The sequence below is a fragment of the Nicotiana sylvestris genome, chromosome 1 (genome assembly GCF_000393655.2).
Source record: "Nicotiana sylvestris chromosome 1, ASM39365v2, whole genome shotgun sequence".
NCBI lineage: Eukaryota > Viridiplantae > Streptophyta > Magnoliopsida > Solanales > Solanaceae > Nicotiana > Nicotiana sylvestris.
The window spans coordinates 161,896,794-161,919,297 of record NC_091057.1 but is presented as its reverse complement, the minus strand read 5'-3'; positions in this window follow the sequence as shown (position 1 = coordinate 161,919,297).

Genomic DNA, 22,504 nt, shown 5'->3' with positions numbered 1-22,504 from the left:
GATCGGGTCATGAAATGCACACCCGAATTTGGGAATTAGGTATCGTAACTATGTCACAGGAACCGTACTCATAGTCACGATGATTTAATTACGCGCCTAAAGCATACTACGATGTTCAAATTATTTCCTAAACTATTTTGAGATTATTGTAAGGCCATGAATTATGGACAAATTCGATTATATAAAAAATGTATGATTTATGGAACCATTCATGGATTTAAATACAAAATGTTGGCAGTAACAACGAAATGAGCCATTTTGATCAATTCACATCCCAACTCCTAAACGGCCGAATTCATTTTTTAAAAGGAAGGCATTTTGGACCTTCCTTAGTTACTAGGCCAATTACAAAAAAAAAAAGGATAGACCAATTTAACTTAATCATACTGGAAATACTTAACAACTCGAGTACGTAGATGATCTAGCCATTGAAATATGAATATGTTAATTACATGAAAGCTATGACACTAATAAACTGTATAATTCTGCAATTAAAATACTACACTGATTTGTATATTTCAGATGTAGTACATTCAAAATAAATTTTTAGTCAACTTCCTTTAGTATGAACAAGTCAATTAAGTTTGTTAGTAAACATACGAATCATTAATTTCTTTTTAAAAAAATGATAAAAAATGATTAAAAAGAAACTAATCAGATTAGTTAAGTACTCGAGTTAACAGATGATCAAAGGAGGATCGATGATCTGATCAGATCCATTGTTATGTATAAAGGGTAAAAGATGTCATTTTTGGGATATCAAGACTGATAAGCAAAGCATAGAATCTGATTCAAAACTCTTGATCTGAATCTGACCACGATCAAGAAAAGAGAAGAGTCGACGAAGAAACAAAGTAGAAACCAAAAACTTCAGCAATTAAACAAACCAACAATAGCCATCAAACAAAGGTAGCAGGGCAGATGACACATGAACAATTTCCACCAATTCTTATTCTCAAACAAAATTCTTATTCTCAAACAAATCTGCAGGTTTATGTCATTTAGTCAAAGAGCCATACCTAGACAGCAAGAACAATAAAATAGAAAATAAGCTCTGAATGTGGAATGAAGCAATAACAGTAAAAATTCAGTTAGCTCAACAAGATCTGCATGAGACAACCACAACTGCTGTTTCAAGAAGAGAATCGATAGGCTTGGCAGCTACAACATTAGGTGGATTTGCCATTTTTTCTGCCTTCTCTATGGGAGGAGTCCGATTTTTGGTTGTGATCAGAGAGGGTCGTTTCTCTAATCTAAAGGGGAAAAGGGTCTGTTTTCATTGCTTCTCTTTTTGGAAAAAGATGAGTTGCGCCCTTTTTTGCTTCTTCAGGGTGAGGTCCTTAATTGTATGTTGTCTTCTTTCTATATCTAGGTTTTATTAAAGGGTAAGGGATTTTGGTAGGTTAGAGTAATGGGCTTGGGCTAAATAATTGGACTTGGGTTAATTAATTGGGGTCAATTTAAGGATTGGCCCAATTTTGAATAAACAAGACCAAACATTTTTTCCTATTTTCTTCTATTTATTTTTCCGTTTTCTTTTCTTTAATTAATTAAAAACCTAAATTAAGATATTTTTTTTGTAGAAAATAAAATTCTTTATTTATTACAACAACTAATTAACTTAAAACTAAGTAAAACACTAATTTCTAAAGACTAAAAGCTAAATATGTAAAAATGACTATTTTTGTGAATTTTCCCCTAATAATATAATTAACTCAATGTAATTAATTCCTAAATGCAAATTGAACCTAGGATGGCATGAAAATAAAAATGTGATAATTTTTTGATTTTTTCTATAATTTTCAAATATTAAAAATGCATGAAATGCAACTGAATAAAGAAAAACTCCTAAAATCCCTTAAAAATCATTTTTGGTTTATTTTTATGAGTTATTTTCATGCAGGGCAAAAGTTAGGTGCTCACAAGGATATATTGCGACAAGCTGGTTGGAGTAGGGAAGGATGAAAGGATCTGCATGAAGCTGTTCATGAGGATTTTGAAAGTAGATGCATTATCCTGGTACATCAGCCAAGATCCCAAGAAGTGGTCAAGTTGGGTAGGCACGATATCTGACTTCATGGACAGATTCAGGTTTAATACAGAGAATGCCGCCAGACGTGTTCTATATCCAGAATTTGAAGAAGAAACGCACAGAGACGTTTCGCGAGTATGCTACTCGCTGGAGGTCCGAAGCTTCTAAGGTCAGACCCGACTTAGAAGAGGAGCAAATGAACAAGTTTTTTGTCCGGGCTCAGGACCCGCAGTACTATGCACGGCTGATGATGATTGAGAACCACAAGTTCTCCGACATTATCAAATTAGGTGAAAGAATTGAAGAAGGTATTAAAAGTGGTATGGTTACAAATTTCGAGGCCTTGCAAGCTATAAATAAGGCTTTACATTCCGGTGGTGTATCCAAGAAAAGGGACATAGGGATTGTGATGGTTGCACAAAGGACCAAATCTCCCCTCAAATACCAAACTTACCCAACACCTCCACTCACATACCAGCCAACCCCAAATTACCAAGCACTCTCACCCTCATACCAAGCTCCGCCACCAACTTATCAATCATCTCCACCTCCTACATACCAACCTACTTCTCCCAGATACTCTCAACCCGCTCATGACTACCAAACTTATAATGCTCAACCCTCCCATTATCAATCACCCCCTGCATGCCAAACATCCCTAGACCTCGACCTAATTTTGATCGCAGACCTCCAAAACAATATACAGCCATCGATGAACCCATCGACCAGTTGTATGAGAGGCTCAAAGCTACAGGTTATGTCACCCACATCCCTGCTGCAACCCCTTCTCAGCGGGTTAACCGAAACAAGTCCTGTGCATACCACTCCGGCATGAAAGGGTACACCATCGATGAATGCCTCTCCTTGTAAAACAAGATATAGTCTTTGATTGATAACAAGATCATTGTGGCAAAGGAACCCGCTCCAAACGTACGCAACAACCCTCTGCCAGACCATAAGGGTAGAGGTATCCACATGATTGAAGTAGAGGATGACAGGGATCCCGAGGGATCAATCTGATTGATCGCGGAAGGTGACGACCCCAAGAAACCAGCAACTACTCTCAATCCAATCATAGTCCAGATCCAACTATCTGAGGACGCTGAGGTGCCTATGTCTGTACCTCTTGAGTTTGAAGCAGCACCATCCACAAAGACACCGGTACCAATTGAGGTTGAATCCGTGTCTCCGACAAATGCACCTGCACCATTTGAGGTTGTAGTCTTGCCACCCAAGGCACATGTTCCATTCGAAGTAAGGATAGTCGTGCCAATCCCAGTGGTGATGTCAACCATGTCATCATTCTATACAAATGTTGTACCCTAGGACTATACGATCGAGGCGAGAAGGAAGGGCAAGGTCAGGATTGAAGAAACTATCACAACACAGGGTATGATAAGAACTGGTAGAGTCTATACCCCTGAACATCTGGCTGAATCAAGAAAGCATGCCTCCAATCGGCTGCCCCTCATTGAGATAGGTCCGGACGACCTTTGGAGGAAAATACAGGCCTAGGAATATTCGGTCATCGACTAGTTAAACAAGACGCCAACACAAATATCCATTCTCTCTTTGCTGCAAAATTTTGAGACGCACAAGAATGCTTTGTGAAAGGTGCTAAATGAAGCGTACATACCAAATAACATCACTAGCAGGGAAGTGGATAATATCGTAGGACAAGTTCTGGAAAGCCACAATATCACCTTTCATGAGGACGAGTTGCTGCCAGAAGGGCTGGGGCAAAACAAAGCACTGCACATTACCGTGCAATGCGAAGACTATTTCATCACCAGAATCCTGATCTATGGAGGTTCCAGTCTTAATATTTGTCCGCTGATAACACTCAAGAAGTTGGGTAAAGGGCTGTATGAGATAAAGGATGGAGCAATCAATGTAAAAGCCTTCAATGGTTCTCAGAGGTCCACCATTGGTGATATTAGTCTATGCTTGTAGATGGGACCAACCTGGTTTGAGGTCGATTTCTAGGTAATAGATGTACCAGTGTCTTACAACTTGCTGCTAGGACGGCCATGGATTCATGATGCTGGGGCCGTAGCATCAACGCTGCATCAGGTAGTAAAGTTCAAATGGAATCACCAGGAAGTGATCATTCACGGTGACGGTAGCAACCCTATATACAGTCGCCAGACCATTCCGACGATCGAGGGAATAAGGAAGCTGGAAGGAGAAACTTACCACCACATTAAGTGGGTCAATGCTATCGACAAAGACAAATGGTGGTATAGGAAAATTGAGAGTATACTAAGTTGGAGTGGGTACGAACCTGGCAAAGGGCTCGGCAAGAACCTACAAGGAATCTCTAAACCCATAAAACTCAAAAAACATGGCACCACTTTCGGTCTGGGATATGATTACACATGGTAAGAATTCAATAACTAGTCGCCACCATGGCACGGTCCTCACTATCCACTAGAGTAGCCAATACCACATATGGAGCAGACTTTCCAACAGGCTGACATTATTTATGGGTCAGATGAAGAAGAAGCACTTGCAGCAGTAAAGAACTTGTTTCTAGAGGACAGTAATGTGGACTATTGTGTTATTCTCGAGGAGGAGGGGAGGAAGACCCTTCCATACAGGCTGTGAACAGAGGGGCACATCTTAAAAATTGGACCATCAGTACAACCAAAGTCCGACGAGCCTCGGGGTAATTAAGCATACTTTAGATTGTAATCCAATCAGATTAAATATCTCCTCAAGACAAATCTACTAAGATATATATATATATATTTGGGATCAACGGGATCAATACTCCCGTAAATCTTAATGGGGTCAATACTCTTGTAAATCTTACCGGGATTAATACTCCTTCAGACTAAAAGTCTACTCGGATCAATCGATCCTATTTTACGCCTGAATGAAAAGGAGACGTACTCTTCATAGCGTTTAAAGTATATAAAAGGGCCCTCTTTTATTTAAAAGTTAGATACCCAAAGGTGCAATTTTAAGACATCGCACATGCAACGATGCATCCAAATATATATTTTAAGTCTAAAAGACTAAGTATGAGTACTCAAATAACTTTCTAAATTTCCAAGAAAAATTAGTACTCGGATAAATTTTCTAAAAATACCAAATGATGATATTAGACCCGAAAGACACGAGGAACACTGTATTATTCCCGGTCTAAGGCAAAACCCTTCTAATGAAATAAAAGGGTTAAGTAGTCATCATCTAAAATATATACCTCCGAGTCCCGTATGTTTTTCCTTTTTAGGAAATGGACCACATGGAAGGAATAATCAAATGCTCGAGATTTCATACTTCAAAGCTCTAACACTTGGGGGACTATATATATGGAAGGCAAAGAAGACTAGAAAAATCAGAATTCAAGTTAAGCCTAAGGTCTACCCAACAAATCGAAAGCTAAGAGCAATTTCACGAGCCAAAAACGCAAGCCTGATTCAAAAACCTGTGAAGAATACACTCGTGGATGTAAATTTCAAAATCTTACGAATGTTTAGGTTAAAGGCAATATTTAATCATGGGTTGCAAGATATACCCTTGAATTTTTTACAAATATGTTGTAAAGAAAATAGTTACGAAAGAGTTATAGATGATACTTAAATACATGTAAAGTATTATATAAGTCGAAAGATAGAATGATACAAAACTTTCCTCAAAGTTGTTCAAAGAAACATGTGTGTTCCTATTTCTTCTTTCGTATGTTTAAACCATTATGAAGTTGAGACGTCTTTTTCATTAAGTGTCATTCATAAAGGGCCCTCTTTTATAATTCGTACTTATTCAAAAAAGTCAAGAAGCATTGAAGCATTTTTAATGCAAAGTTAAATAACAAAGGGTAAAACAAAAACCCAAACATTAAAATAGGCAGAAAATAAAGCCGAAATTTATAAACATAAGGCAAACATTTGTCTTCATACTCCGAAACAAGATAGGGTAAACCAACCGATTATTGACGAAAGGAATATAAGCGGTGGAGTTGTCATCTGAATCTCTAAGTTCTACACTTTTTTTTTCCTTCATCCAGTTTTTGTCCCTATTGGATTTTTTGGCAAAGTTTTAGTGAGGCAGAGGCAAAGATGAAAAAGATAAAATCTTCCACTTCCTGGTCACATCATATTGAGTAACCGGAAAGTGGGAGGACTACCTGTATTAGTAAAAAATAGACTCACCATGTGGGTCTATTAAATGGCGACTCATGCCAGTAAAGTTTGTAGAAAAGTGAAGAATGACATGTAAAGATGATATGTGAAATACCCCCGGGACCAAACATACGCGTACCGTGCCTGTTAGCCTCAGAACTGATCATCATAAAATAGCCCAAATCAGGAGCGGGAGAATATCTCATAATTATAAATGAGGAAGGAATCAATTAATCCTGGATTATATGGGATTTACCATCATTACACCATCAGTTACAAATCAATTATGTAACGTACAATAAATGTAATAAATGATTGTAACGGTCAGAACAAGGCAATCAATTACAATATTGACTTAACATGCATGAGATTGACACAACATGCATGAGATTGACTCAACATGCACGGGATTGACTCAACAGGCACGTGATTGATTCATCAGTTATGGAATTAACTCATCAGTTATAGAATTTCAGCATTTACACAGCTGTTACAAGTCTTCCAAAAGTAATGGGTGGATTGAGTAAATACTCATAATGGACCCATAATTCAAGGAGAATAGTTACTTAGATTTAGCCTTATAAATAGACATACCTTTACCACCATCAAGGGGGAATCTAAATTTTTCTCTACAATTCTATACATTGTAATTCATAGCATCTTGCTCCCAAGTTAGCCATAGTTAGGCCCTTCAAGCTCTGTTCAGCTCTTTATCCTATCAAGGATCATTCAATAAGAATTCTTTCGTCTCTGTTTTATTTTTATTATATCATATGTCATTGAATTTATTTTCCACTTCTCTATCACGTTGTATTAACAAAATTTTATATCTTTCGGATTGAATCAGTTGTGTGTGGCCCATCATACAAAATTATTGCTTTGACCTTGAAAACTATTTTATGGGTTAAATAGTGGGGTCGTGCACCGTTGGGGATTGTGACTTAGTCCGTCCTGTATGACTGTTAAAATGCATATTTGATTGAAAATTATTTTCTATCATTGTGTTTTGGAAAGTATCATCATATTTTGGGTTGAATGTCATATTTGGACCTCGTGCCAACTGTTTTGGACCCTTAGGGGATTTTTACCACTATTTCTCACTGTTTCGACTTCATATTTGTACTCAGTCATGATGTATTCTACTATTTTCATAACTCAGCCATATTTACTCCGTTTTGACATTTTAAATGATATTTTGGGCTGAGCATCATATTTTACTGTGCCCGAGTGGCTTGAGAGATTTCTGACTAAGTGAGGCCGAGGGCCTGTGTTGTGAAGATATAATGGGATTGGGCTGCGTGCCACAGCGGTGTTGTATTGATTCATGATTATGAGGCCGAGGACCTGATTTGCTATGCCACGAGGTGGCTTGTTATGAGGCCGAGGGCCAGTTTGATTATGCCACGAGATGGCTTGATATAGCGCTTGGGCTGTAGGAGTCCCTTCGGAGTCTGCACACCCCCAAGAAAAATATTTTACCTTTAATTCTTTTTATTAGCATTTCCATACTTTTGCCACTCAAATCATTGTCTGAATACGAATAAATATCACCAATTCCATTAAGCTTTTACAGATCAGACTTGGAAGAAAGTGGAGAATAAAATTTCCTTTCGTCTTTGTCATCATAAAGTCTTATGATCCCTATTTTATGGGAACTACCACGACCAACAGAAAACATTCCATCACCATCAACCTTGTCACTCTCAATTAAACTTCTTTTCCTCTTGAAAAATGAAGTAGAAAATTCCTCTATAACATCTTTTATCTACTTAGGAAATGTTTCCTACCTACACTATCACTATTTGGTACACATGTCATTGCCTTCTCATCATCATTGTCGCTAATGAGAAGAACAATTAAAGGCACACTCTACCGGGTACCGTGTCTTAGTTATTCTTGGTGGAAGTTCCATTGCATGTCTAATAAAGTCATCAACCCCTTCTAAAAAATCCTCCCACAATCTAAAATTCCAATACATAAACCAAAATTTCAATTCATATCCTAAAGGTTCAATTCATATCCTAAAGGTTCAACTCATATCCACAAAAGTTCAAGTCATATCCTAAAATTTCAATTTATAAACTAAAATTCCAATACACAAACCAAAATTTCAATTCATATCCTAAAGGTTCAACTCATATCCACAAAAGTTCAAGTCATATCCTAAAATTTCAATTTATAAACTAAAATTCCAATACATAAACCAAAATTTCAATTCATATCCTAAAGGTTCAACTCATATCCACAAAAGTTCAAGTCATATCCTAAAATTTCAATTTATAAACTAAAATTCCAATACACAAACCAAAATTTCAATTCATATCCTAAAGGTTCAACTCATATCCACAAAAGTTCAAGTCAAATTCTAAAATTTCAATTTATAAGCTAAAATTCCAATACATAATCCTAAAGGTGCAACTCTTAGGGTTTCTTCTCTTCAAACAATTTCTTCCCCAAATTAGTAGGTACAACTAAATATTTTGGACTATATGTATTAATAAGAACCCTAAAAATTGCAAATAATATATAACTTTGAACCCTAACATGGTTGAGCTAACTTTGAACCCTAACATGGAGAAATTAACTATGAACCCTAACATGGAGAAATTAACTTTGAACCCTAACATGGTTGAACAAATAATATATAACTTTGAACCCTAACATGGAGAAATTAAACAAAATCATTGTATTTCGAAAAAAAAAGAAAGAAAGGAGAGAGAAACCTACCTTGGGAATGGAGGTCACCGGCGGTGGAGCTGCTGCCATTGATGGTCGTGGGTGGCATCGCTATTGCTGGGAGTCGAAGGGGGGGTTTGAGTGTGAGAGAAAAGAGAGATTTTGGGGGGAAATTTTGAAAGAATGGGAAGGGAAACCCGGTTTTGACACTGGAATTAAAAATAGCGACCAACGTTGGTCGCTAATTTGGTAGCTAAATAAGTTTTGACTTTTTGACCAAAATAGCGACCAATGTTGGTCGCTATTTCTAAAAAAAATTAAATTACTTTTAATTCAATTTAAAATTATGTACATATGTAGTATAAATTTAAGATTTTAATTCAATTTAAGCTATATATATACACTAAGTACTAATGCACTAGCTAATATTATATCGAATATAGTGTATATATATATATGCATATGAGAAGGTTATAAGTCGATGAATCAATTTACAAGTGTATCAATACCTAAAAGAACCTGTCCCTATGTTCCGAGCGCTTCATGTTCTTATATATATAGAGAGAGAGAGAGAGCTTATATACTATATACTATATTATACTATATATATCGAATATACCTTGATATATAATACACTATACTATACACTTAGTATATATAATACACTTAGTATATATATACTATACTATACTATGCACTAAGTATTAGTGCATTAGCTAATATTATATCGAATATATATATATATATATATGCATATGAGTGGGTTATAAGTCGATAAATCAATTTACAAGTATATCAATACCTAAAAGAACCCGTCCCTGTGTTCCGAGCGCTTCATGTTCTATATATATATATATATATATATATAGAGAGAGAGAGAGAGAGCGCTTATATACTATATACTATATTATACTATATATATCGAATATACCTTGATGTATAATAAACTATACTATATATATAGTATAGTGTAATATATAATACACTTAGTATATATATACCATACTATACTATGCACTAAGTATTAGAGGTAGTGGAAAGATAATGTATTTACTAGACCAGTTGTGGCTCCGACGGAAGATGTAGACATATCAAGAGATCACCTAATGAATCATGTTGGGGTTCAACGTACCTTGACGTTTGGTTGATTTATTTGAGTTGTGAAGGTCAAATATTGTGGATTATCGGATGTTGTGACCTATGACTTCGTGCCAAGTGAGGGGAGTCCACTATCAACGATCAAATTGCGGGGTCATGTGTTATACCAATTTTGGCCTGAGATGTATTTATGTGGTATTTAAAGGTTTTCCAAAACTTGTATATGATCAAGAGCTGAGATTTGAATGGGATGATGGTGAGACTTGAGATATTCCCGCATCCTTAATAATTTTATATTTCAGTATCAGTGGGGTCATGAAAACATATTCAGTATATTGATAGTGCTTAAGTTAATCACAACACTCGCGTGGGGCAGTCATCTTTTAATGTACTAGTGGCATGGAATTTCCTACAATGGTTATTTAAGTTATCCGGTACAGACTTAGTATGAGCAGTCGAACTGCGGATAGGTTGTTATGAAAATGGTGATACTAGGAACATCCTGAGAAATTATCCTAGACTTGGGAGAGACATATTTCGTCAAAGCACTTAGGCTACGTGCCTCTTTGTAGTTACTACTCCACTTACATGACCAACCATAGGTAGGGGTCAGGATGTTAGAGGTGGAGGTGAGACTCCTAGAGGTGGAGACCCAGTCCGTGGATATATTTTCTATGGTATGGCTAAGGTTGCTACACCAGACGGTATCGTTATAGGTACGGCCTCAAATTATTATAAAGTCAAAAATTTCCTTAACTTGATTCGGTTTTGAGTATCGAGGAAAGTTCTCCTATTGTGCTCCACTTATGAGTGAGCTTCGTAATTCTTAAATCTACATATGTGAATACTTCTGTTAGGAGATTATATGGAGATAGTCATGTCTATCATTATGTGTTGGTCACTAAAAATAGTTGTGAGGCTAAAAGTGACTTTTGTGAATCAATTCGATGAGTTTGATGTAATTTCTAAATAATTGATTTTAGTTGTAAATTATATGCCCTATCGGTATGAGAGATAATTATATGTTGTGATTTCATTTAACCAAGATTATTTGAAAGAAGGAAGAAAGGAAATGGAAAATTTTAGTTGGCACAATGTGCAAAATACTTGTGATTCAGAGTTGAGGATGAGATCCTCACATTTTTATATGATATGAAATATTTAAACCGGGCTACAAGCTGAGGTGGATGTTATATAAGAACGAGGTCCTGGTGATGAAAATTTTATGTGTTTAAATTCTTCTTATATGAAATTAAAATTTGTGCTATAGCATTTGTAGGGAGTCATGCCTATTAGGTTTATTTGAAAATTCTTGTATGAATATCTCTGTGCATAATTTGCCAAATTTGTATTGTAACTATTGAGTTTTAGCCTACTAGGTGAGAGCGCATGTGGCGTTAAATCGTGACTCGTTAACTCGGGTAAGTAATTATAAGATCTTCATGCCTTGTTGTTAGTAAATTGGAGGTTTGAAATAAAATTTTGTTAACATGAGGTTAATTGGATGTTGTAATCTATTATGAACAACCATTAAGACCAAAGATGTGGTTATGGTCATACATGTGGTGCGTTTTATGCCAAGATATCATTGTGATAATGTCGTGCTTGTAATGCGTAGATTAGTGTTATTGATATATACTTTGTGGTGCTTTGTTAGGTTGTGGACATGTTGTTAGGAGTTATTTTGGTGTTACTCTGATAGGTGGATAGACCCAATTACAGGGGAGACTCTGCCGAAATTTCTGCAAAATTTGGGAGTTAGAAAAATTTGGGATATTGAAATGTGCAAAGAAAGAGATAAGTTACATTATGTGTTAGAGGACAGACTTTACATCTCATTTGAGGATGAATGATCCGAAGTCGGGGAGAATGTAATACCCCGTATTTGATGGGTGCATAAGCACGAGTTGCTATAATATCGTGTGTTGACGTGAAAATCGGACCTTTCTGGAAATGATTGGAGTGTAAGAAATTTGTTTCAAAGTTTACAAATATGGATAAAGAAAATAATCTCAATTGAAATGGTATTTTCGGACTTATGTTGAATGCTCTAATGTGGGATCAACTGTGAGTATATGTGTAAAAGTAAAATCATCAATTTGGTAACTTGAGAATAATTCTTAGTACGTTAGAGGACAACCGTTTGTTTTAGAGGTGGAGAATGTGATGACCCAAAATGTCAACTTTAAATAAAATAATCATCTCGGTATTTTTAAGACCTTGAAAAGCGGTATCAATAATTCCTCAACTTGCGTGCGCAGTCAGTATAATTTTCCGGAAGGTTTTTATGTGAAAAATGGATTAAATTGTGAACTAGAGCTTTAAAACTCCATTGAGTTGATTTCGGTCAATATTTTGGGTAAACAACCCCTGACCCGTGATTTGACAGCCCCGGGAGATCCGTAGGAAAATATAGGACTTAGGCGTATGCTCGGAATCGAATTCCGAGGTCCCAGGCCCGAGAAATAAATTTTTGAGTAAAAATTATTTTCTGAAAATATTGAAGGAAAATGGAAATGAAATTTGATTAGAAAGTGATGGTATCGGGCCCATATTTTGGTTCCAGTACCCGGTACTGGTCTTATATATGGTTTAAGCACTTTCTGTAAAGTTTGGTTGAAAACGGACGTCGTTTGACGTGTTTCGGACTCAAAAATGGAAAATTTGATGTTTTATGAAATTTGAAAGAATTCTTGGATTTTGAAGCTTAATTCGTGGTATATGACTTTTGGCGATTTGATCGCACGGTTAAGTTCGTAAGATATTGTTGAGTTAGTGTATGTGTTTGATTAGGAGCCCCGAGGGCTCGGGAGTATTTCAGAGGTGTCTCGGAGTGATTTCAGACTTGGGAAAATTGTAGAAAATTTCAGAAAAATTGCAGAAATAGTACCCGTGAACAGTACCCATAAACAGTACCCCGTGAACAGTGAACAGTAAAAACGTGTGAACAGTAACCTCCGAAAACATTCTAGACAGAATGTAACTTCTGAACCCATTTTCCATTTTTAGCAAAATGGAGCTCGGGGAGAGGCGATTTTCGGGATATTTTCAGAGAAAAACAACGGGGTAAGTGTTCTTAACTTAATTTTGGTTAGATTACCCGAATCTATTACTAGTTTTGGCACTTAATTGGTGATTTTAGTTGGAAAAATCTTGAAAACCCTCTTAGTTTAATTTGAAGATTTGGGGGTCGAGTTGTTATTGGAATTGGATAAATTTGGTATGGTTGAACTCGTATCGGAATGGGTGTTCGGATTTCGTAAGTTTTTTCGGGATTCGAAATGTGGGTCCCACTACCGAATATTAAAATGAATTTCGGATTTTTATCCGGAAAATTAGTAAATTCTTATGCAATTCATTCCTACGATCCGTGTTGAGTATTTCGAATTGTTTGTGAATAGATTTGAAGCCTTTGGATACAAATTCAAAAGGGAAAGTTGTGGTCGAGTAATTGATTGAAATTGCAAAGCGAGGTAAGTGTTTGGTTTAACCTTGACTTGAGGGAATAGGAATCCCCAACTTAATTATTATGTGAAATTTCATGTGTGTGGTGTATAGGTGAAGTGACGAGTATCTATGCACCACCAAATTTTCTGCTTACATGATCCTTTCCCCATTTCCAATATAATTGCTTCATGTTCATTGTTGTTTCTATGATTATTTGGCTTGTTAATTTGTTGTTAAGCCTTGTTGCAATTATTATTATTTTTTTGTTGTTTTCCTTGGTTTTATTATTGTATATAAAGATTGAGTGGGTTGACGTTGTTTTACGATTTATATTATATATATATATATATGTATGTATGTATTCCTGCTGGTTTCATTTTGAGATAATATTGATGAGTTTATGAGAAGTACGGTTTTCTGTTTACATTTGTTGAGATAAAAGTGTTGTGAAAGGCTTGGCCTGAATTGTGAAAGTTTTAATAAATTAAATAAATGATAGTGACAAGGGTGGACAGGTGAAATAAATGATAGTGACAAGGGTGGACAAGTGAAATAAATGATAGTGATACGGGTGGACAGGTGAAATAAATGATAGTGAAAAGGGTGGACAGGTGAAATAAATGATAGCGACAAGGGTAGACAGGTGAAATAAATGATAGCGATAAGGGTGGACAGGTGAAATAAATGATAGGGAAAAGGGTGGACAGGTGGGATCGGGTTGCACGCCGCAACAAGACAGTGATAAGGGAAGACATTTATGTTTTACTGATTATTAATACAAGATTTGGAAAAACAATTATTGTTTTACTCTACTGTTTCTCATACTCTACACATATGGTTATTTTAATGTGAAGATTGGAAATTTGGAGATTTGTTTGAGATCTTGGTTACAGCTGAGGCCTGGAATAGGCGACTGAGCTATTTTATTTAATGTTACAGTTTATCTTTCTTATTGGTGTAGAATTGTTTTATTGCTTTATTATATATAATGTTGCAGGTTAAGTTACACTGCCTCGCCTTAGCCTCATCACTACTTCGTCGAGGTTAGGCTCGGCACTTACTCAGTACATGGAGCCGGTTGTGCTGATACTACACTTTGTGTTCTTTTGCATAGATCCAGGTATCGGACCGCAGCAGTAGTTTGGGAGCCAGCCTTCAGTCCAGTGAGATACCGAGGTAGCATTGCAGGCGACCGCAGGCCCGGCGTCTCCTCTATCTTTTGTTTTGGTCTGTTATCTCATGTATTCGAGACAAACAGTTTATATCTTCTTTCAAACGGTTGTATTTAGTACTCTTAGTAGTTCGTGAGTAATGTGACACCAGTTCTTGGGTAGAGGCTTATGTTGATTTCCGCATTTACGTTCAGTTTCTTTAATTTAAGTCTTCTACTTATTTATTTAATTCCGCTGTTTTCATGCTATCACTGTTAAATGTTAAAAGAAGTAATTTGATAATGATGTAAGCAGTTAAGGATTGGCTTGCCTAGCTCTCATTAGTAGGCGTCATCACGACTCCCGAGGGTGGGAAATCCGGGTCGTGACATATAGCTTATATATATATATATATATATATATATGCATATGAGTGGGTTATAAGTCGATAAATCAATTTACAAGTGTATCAATACCTAAAAGAACCCGTCCCTGTGTTCCGAGCGCTTCATGTTCTTATATATATATATATATATATATATATATATATATATATATATATATATATATATATATATAGAGAGAGAGAGAGAGAGAGAGAGAGAGAGCTTATATACTATATACTATATTATACTATATATATCGAATATACCTTGATGTATAATAAACTATACTATATATAGTATAGTGTATTATATAATACACTTAGTATATATATATTATACTATACTATGCACTAAGTATTAGTGCATTAGCTAATATTATATCGAATATAGCTTTTATATATATATATATAGTATATAAGCTATATATATATATACAAAAGTGATTTTTAATTTTGACCATTGTTGACCTGAAAAGAGACCAACTTTGGTCGCTATGTATATATATATATATTAATTGATATAAGTTGAGACGTTTTAATTCATTGTTAATATATATATATATATATATATATGTGTGTATACAAAAGTGATTTTTAATTTTGACCATTGTTGACCTGAAAAGAGACCAACTTTGGTCGCTAAATATACATAAATTTAAATTTAAATCAGATTTATTTATATTTTATATAATATTTAAAATAATAATATAATTGTTAAACATTAGAACTGGGTCCCAGATTAGCGACCAAAGTTGGTCTCTATTTTTTTAAGCGACCAACTTTGGTCGCTAAATTTGAATTATATTTTTTTATATTTTATAATTTTTTTAATAAAAATATAATTATTAAAATTTTATAACTGGGTCCCATCTTTTGCGACCAAAGTTGGTCGCTATCTGCTTACCCCTTAATTGGCGACCAACTATGGTCGCTAATTTTAAATTATATTTATTTATATTTTATAATTTTTTTTAAATAATTATTATAATTTTATAAGTGGGTCCCCCTATAGCGACTAACGTTGGTCGCTAATCTCAGTATACCTTTGACCAAGCAAGTCTGACCAGTCCGGTCAATATTTTGATGAAATTAGCGACCAAGTAGCGACCAACCTTGGTCGCTAATCTATATCAAATAATTATTTTATTATTTTCACCAATTTAGCGACCAACTTCGGCCGCTTTTCTTGACAGACCAACTTTGGTCGCTAAAGTTTGGTCGCTTTTTTCCGGAATTCTAGTAGTGTGAAGTTGTAATGATCCGACCGGTCGTTTTGAACTTTTGTTCTTTGATCGCCAGTCTTCGGGCATGACTTGCTCCGTGTATACATTATACCTTATGTAAATCATTGGTTTTAGTTTTCAGGGTAATCGGAATGAATTTGGAAGAACAGTTCTCAGTTTGAAGCCTTAAATTTGAAAGGTTTGACCAAAATTTGACTTATGTGTATTGGATCTCGGATGGGAATTTTTATGATTTGGTTAGCTCCGTTAGGTGATTTGGGACTTAGGAGCGTGATCAGAATGCATTTTGGAAGTCCGTGGAAGGTTTAGGCTTGGATTGGCGAAATTGATATTTTGACGATTTCCGGTTGATAGGTGAGATTTTGATATAAAGGTCGGAATGAAATTTCGAGAGTTGCAGTAGCTTCGTTATGTCATTTATAACTTGTGTGCAAAATTTGGGGTCAATCGGACCTGATTTGATATGTTTCGGCGTTGTTTGTGGAATTTGAAATTTCTAAGTTCTTAAGCTTGAATCCGAAGTTGATTTGATGTTTGGATGTTGTTTTGAGTGATTCGAAAGCTCGACTAGGTGTTAATGATGTTATGGGAGGTGTTGGTATGTTTGGGTTGAGGTCTGATGGCTCCGGGTGTGTTTCGGGTGAGTTTTGAGCGAGTACGGACATTTCGGAATTTAGAAAATGGATGGGGGCAGAATTGTTAGCACTGGCCGCGGTAGAATTAGCGCTGGGCGCGGAAAATGGTCGCGGTCCGCGGTCATGAAGATCTGTAGATCGTCGGTCCAACTTCGGAAGCTCATATCTTTTGATCCACAAGGAATTTTGAAATGATTCAAAAACGAAAGTTGTAGCCATTCATGTCTAGTTTCCAGAAAGGTAAGGATATCGCAATTTGGACATCTGTAGCAAACGTTATGGCCACAATACTAAAGTCTGTCATTGCAGAGGGAGGCATGTGCGGCCGCGGTCGTTTTTGCGCGGACCGCACTGGCTTGTGCGGACCGCGGTCGATTTGGTGCAGCCTGCGGTAGCTGAAATTTGAGGAGGTACCTATAAATACGATGTTTTGGGTTTTATTTAATATTTTGACCTAGAGAGCTCGGATATTGGCGATTTTTCAAAAGTTTTTCAAGAAATTCATCGGGGTAAGTGATTTTAACTCAGATTTGGATAGAATACATGAATTTATCACTGAATTCATCATTTAATTCGTGATTTGGGATGGAATTTGGGAAGAAAATTGTGAAATCTTTCAAAAATATAAAAAGATGATTTGAAGGACCAAATGGTATCAGAATTGGATAATTTTGGTATGGTTAGACTCGTGAGGGTATGAGGATTCTGAAAATGTAAATTTTACCCGATTCCATGACGTGGGCCCGGGGTTCGGGTTTTGCTAATTTCGGGATTTTTGATATTTTTCGAATGTTTTCGCTTGGGCTTTGTTCCCTTAGCATATTGTGACGTATTCGTTCTGATTTTGGATAGATTCGACGCGCGTGGAGGCCAATTTGAGATGCAAAGGCATAACGAGCTAGAGTTTTGGCCAGTTTGAGGTGAGTAATGATTTTAAATGATGTCCTGAGGGTTTGAAACCCCGGATTTGCACAACGTAGTGCTATACTAAGTTAAGATACACGTTGTGTGACGAGCGTAAGGTTCAATGCTATGGGGATTGTGATTTGGTCCATCCCGAATGATATTTTACTACATTTTTTATTGAGACATATACTTTATTATTGTGAATTGGGCTTGTGCCATGCTTGGGGCCTTATGCCGACCTGTAGAACCCTTAGGGGATTTTTGACTGGTTTCCCTCACTTATTTTGTTAAAGAATTTATATCCTCAGTCATGTTTCCAATTGCTTAAGAATGATATGAACCAGATTTTTGAAATGTTAATCGTAAATAGAAAGAGATATGAGGGCTGAGATCCCAACCGTACATTATGCCCAAGAGGCTGTGATTTTTAAATGACTGAGAGGGGTCGAGGACCCAATAGTGAGGATATTTTATATGATATGGATCGGGCTGCGCGCCGCAGCAGATATATATTTTACATGATATGGATCGGGCTGCGCGCCGTAGCAGATATATATGTTATACATATTATGGATCGGGCTGCACGCCGCAGCAATTATTTATATGGATCGGGCTGCACACCGCAGAAATTACTTATATGGATCAGGCTGCACGCCGCAGCAATTATATAGCGCTTGGGTTGAAGGAGCCCCTTCGGAGTCTGCACACCCCCAGTGAGCGCAATCGACTATTATTATTATGGATCGGGCTGTACGCCACAGCGATATACGGATCGGGCTGCACGCCGCAGCGGTATATATATTTATTGATTCGGTTATCGTGAGAAGTATATGAATTGAGAACTGAGGATAAGAACAAATAAATGAACTGAAATACTTGAGGAGCTGATTTATACTGAATATATCTATTTTACCTAGTTTAAAGAATTTTCACATGATTTCCTCATTCACTGCTGCTTAAATGATTTTACTGTTTTGATATAGAACTGCTTAGTGCCTTTACGTGATTTCACACTGTCAGCCATTATTTATTGTTATTACTCACTGGGTCGGAGTACTCACATTACTCCCTACACCATGTGTGCAGGTACAGGTATTCCTGAGGCATAGAACGAGCTTTCCTGCCATTCTGTTTTCATCGGAGTTATCGAGGTAGCTGCATGGCGTTCGCAGACCCGATTTCTCCTTCTATCTCCACTTATCATTCCGCATTTTAGACATATTTCTGTATTATATTGTTGAAACCTTGTATTAGAGGCTCAGACTTGTGACACCGGATCAGTGGGCTGTTTTACAGAGATTTTTCGTGATTATGGTTTCCGCACATTTCATCTGTTAAAAATTCGTACTTCCATCTATATTAAATTGGTATTAAATCCCGAAAATTGGCACCGAATTATAAAGAAAGAGATTGTGAGATGTTAATTGGTCGGGCTTGCCTAGCATTGTGTTGGGCGCCATCACGACCAGGGTTGGGGTCGTGACAGAAGTATTATTATGCAATGAAAATTTAGTTTTACTCTTTTTTCGGTAATTTAGCTATTGTTAAATGTAAACTTTAATTTGTAAGTTTGAAATAAAAAAAGAACTTGCAAATTATAAGTGCAATTTTTTTCCATCTTCATTGTATTCTATTATCTTAAATTCTTAATTAAATATTCAAAATTTCAAATATAAAGATTTTAAAGCCTTTGCATCCTTTTATTCAAACACTCTTTTTATAAGATTATTTTAATTTTTATAGTTTTACTTTATATTAATATAAATTACGATAGTTATACAAAATATTTTTAAAAAAAATAACACTAACCCGGCCCGGCCCCTTAGACCCGTAAACCTTACGGTTCATTTTTTACCCGGATGGACCCGGACCCGCTAAGCCCGGTTAAGACTAATCTGTAATCGGCCCGAATTGAAAACCGGACGGTTTTAATTTTTCCCAATCCGGACCGGCTCGACCCACCCGTTAAACACCCTTAGTTGAAACATACAAAATTTGACAACATATACAGCCACTCAGATGAACTTTTATCCAAGTGGATACTTATATTATACTAGTACTAATTATTTCCAAATGGATCATTGACCGGAAATTAAAATATAACTCAAATTTGAGATATTGTTAATCTTGAACAGTGACATTTGTTTTTATTAGGCATTTTTGTAAATTTGAGTGGAAGCGAATAAGGCGGCGTACCTGAAGTTAGTGGGGAGCATTGGTGAGAAGAAGAGGCGAGCAAGCATGGAGAGGTATAAGGTAGCTGGGAAAGAAGCTAAGTTGGCGGTCACGGAGGCTAAGACTGTGGCGTATGGTCATATGTACGAGGAACTGGGGGGAAAAGGTGGGAAGAAGAAGTAATTCCGGTTGGCCAAGTTGAGAGAGAGGAAGGCTCGGGATTTGAACCAAGTGAGATGCATCAAGGACGAAGATGGTAGAGTATTGATGGAAGATGCCCAGATTAAGAGGAGATGGCAGACTTACTTTCAGAAACTTCTGAATGAAGAAGGGGATCGGGATATTGTGCTAGGCGAATTGGAGCATTCGGAGAGCCACCGTGACTCTGGGTATTGCGGGAGTATCAAGGTTGAGGAGGTCATGGGATCTATGCATAAGATGAGTAGGGGCAGTGCGACCCGGCCAGACGAGATTCCAGTGGAATTTTGGAAGTGTGTGGGGAGAGCAGGTTTGGAGTGGTTGACTCGGTTGTTTAATATTATTTTTAAGGTGAAGAGGATGCCAGGTGAGTGGAGGTGAAGTACGGTAGTTCCATTGTATAAGAACAAACATGATATCCAGAGTTGTAACAATTATAGGGGTATCAAATTACTGAGTCATACCAAGAAAGTGTGGGAGAGGGTGGTTGAAGCGAGGGTGAGGATGACAATGTCTGTATCCGATAACCAATTCGGGTTCATACCGGGTCGTTCAACTACAAAAGCTATACACCTTGTTAGGAGGTTGGTGGAACTATACAGAGAGAGGAAGAAGGATCTGCACATGGTGTTTATTGACCTAGAGAAAGCGTATGACAAGGTTCCTAGAGAAGTTCTCTGGTGATGCTTGGAGGCAAAAGATGTGTCGGTTCCTTACATTATGGCGATTAAGGACATGTATGTTGGGGCAAAGACTCGGGTTAGGATAGTAGGAGGCGACTTTGATCATTTTTTGGTTGAAATGGAGTTACACCAAGGTTCTGCGATCAGTCCGTTCTTGTTCGCCCATACTCAAAGGGAGGTGCCATGGTGCATGTTATTTGCCAATGACATAGTTCTGATTGATGAATCGCGAGCCAGTATTAACGAGAGGCTGGAGGTTCTAAGACATGCTCTTGAGTCTAAGGGTTTCAAGCTGAGCAGGACGAAGACGGAGTGCCTGGAGTATAAGTTCAGCGCTGAGCCGGGGGAAGTGGACGTGGATGTGAGGCTTGAATCATAGGTCATCCCAAGTAGAAGCAGCTTCAAGTACCTTGGGTCAGTTATCCGGGTTGGGGGGAATCAACGAGGATGTCACACACCGTATTGGGGTAGGATGGATGAAGTGGAGGTTAGCATCTAAAGTCCTATGTGATAAGAGAGTGCCACTGATACTCAAAGGTAAGTTCTATAAAGCGGTGGTTAGACCGGCCATGATGTATGGGCTGAGTGTTGGCCTATAAAGAACTCACATATCTAGAAGATGAAAGTAGCAGAAATGAGGATGTTGAGGTGGATGTGCGGGCACACTAGAATGGATAAGATTAGGAATAATGATATTCGGGAGAAGGTGCACGTGGCTCCCATTGATGAAAAGATGCGGGAAACGAGGCTCAGATGGTTCGGGCATGTTCAGAGGAGAAACACAGATGCTCTGGTAAGGAGATGTGAGTGGCTGCTTATGGAGGGCACGATAAGAGATAGAGGCGGCCTAAGAAGTATTGGGGAGAGGTGATCAGGCAGGATATGGTGAGGCTTCAGATTTACGAGGACATGACGCTTGATAGAAAGATGTGGAGGTCGAGTATTAGGATTGTAGGTTAAGAGGTAGTTGAGTCTTTCCTTACTTTGTCCATTGCGAGACCAGTCCGGTAGAGTTTTTGTCTAAGATAGCTAGTGGCAATGTTGTGTCTTACTATTCTTTTCAGTGCAAGACCTATTTACTAGCTATCGCTTTTGCTTTGCATCTTTCTTCTAAATTTCATGTTGTTTTTATTTTTCCTATGATCTCTGTGGAGATACTAATATTGTCTCCTCTTATTTTTTTTGTTTTTTTGAGCCGAGAATCTTTCGGAAACAATATCTCTACTCCTTCGAGGTAGGGGTAAGGTCTGCGTATACAATATCCTTCCCCAAACTCTATTAGTAGGATTTTACTGGGTTGTTATTGTTTTGTAAATTTGCGACCTAGTCACATTGTGCAATGATGTCTTAATAACACTTACTATTAAGTCCGACTAATAGCCTGTTTGGCCAAACTGGAGAAATCAACTTATTTTGAGAAGTGCTTTTTTCAAAAGTGCTTTTGAAAAAAGTACTTTTGGAGAGAAGTAGTTTGTGTTTGGCTAATCAGTCTGAAAAGCACTTTTGAAAAATAATTTGTGTTTGGCCAAGCTTTTTAGAAAGTGTTTTTAAGTGTCAAATTACGAATAAGGACATGAATAGATTTACTTAATAATTAATATTATAAGTAAATAAATAATCTCAAAATTTTGTTATTACATGCAATAATTAAAAAAATCATTTTATTTAAGTAAAATATGAAAATAAAATTAAAAAGTACTTAATTCTTTTAACATAAGTTAAATATATTAAAATTCCTTCAACAAAT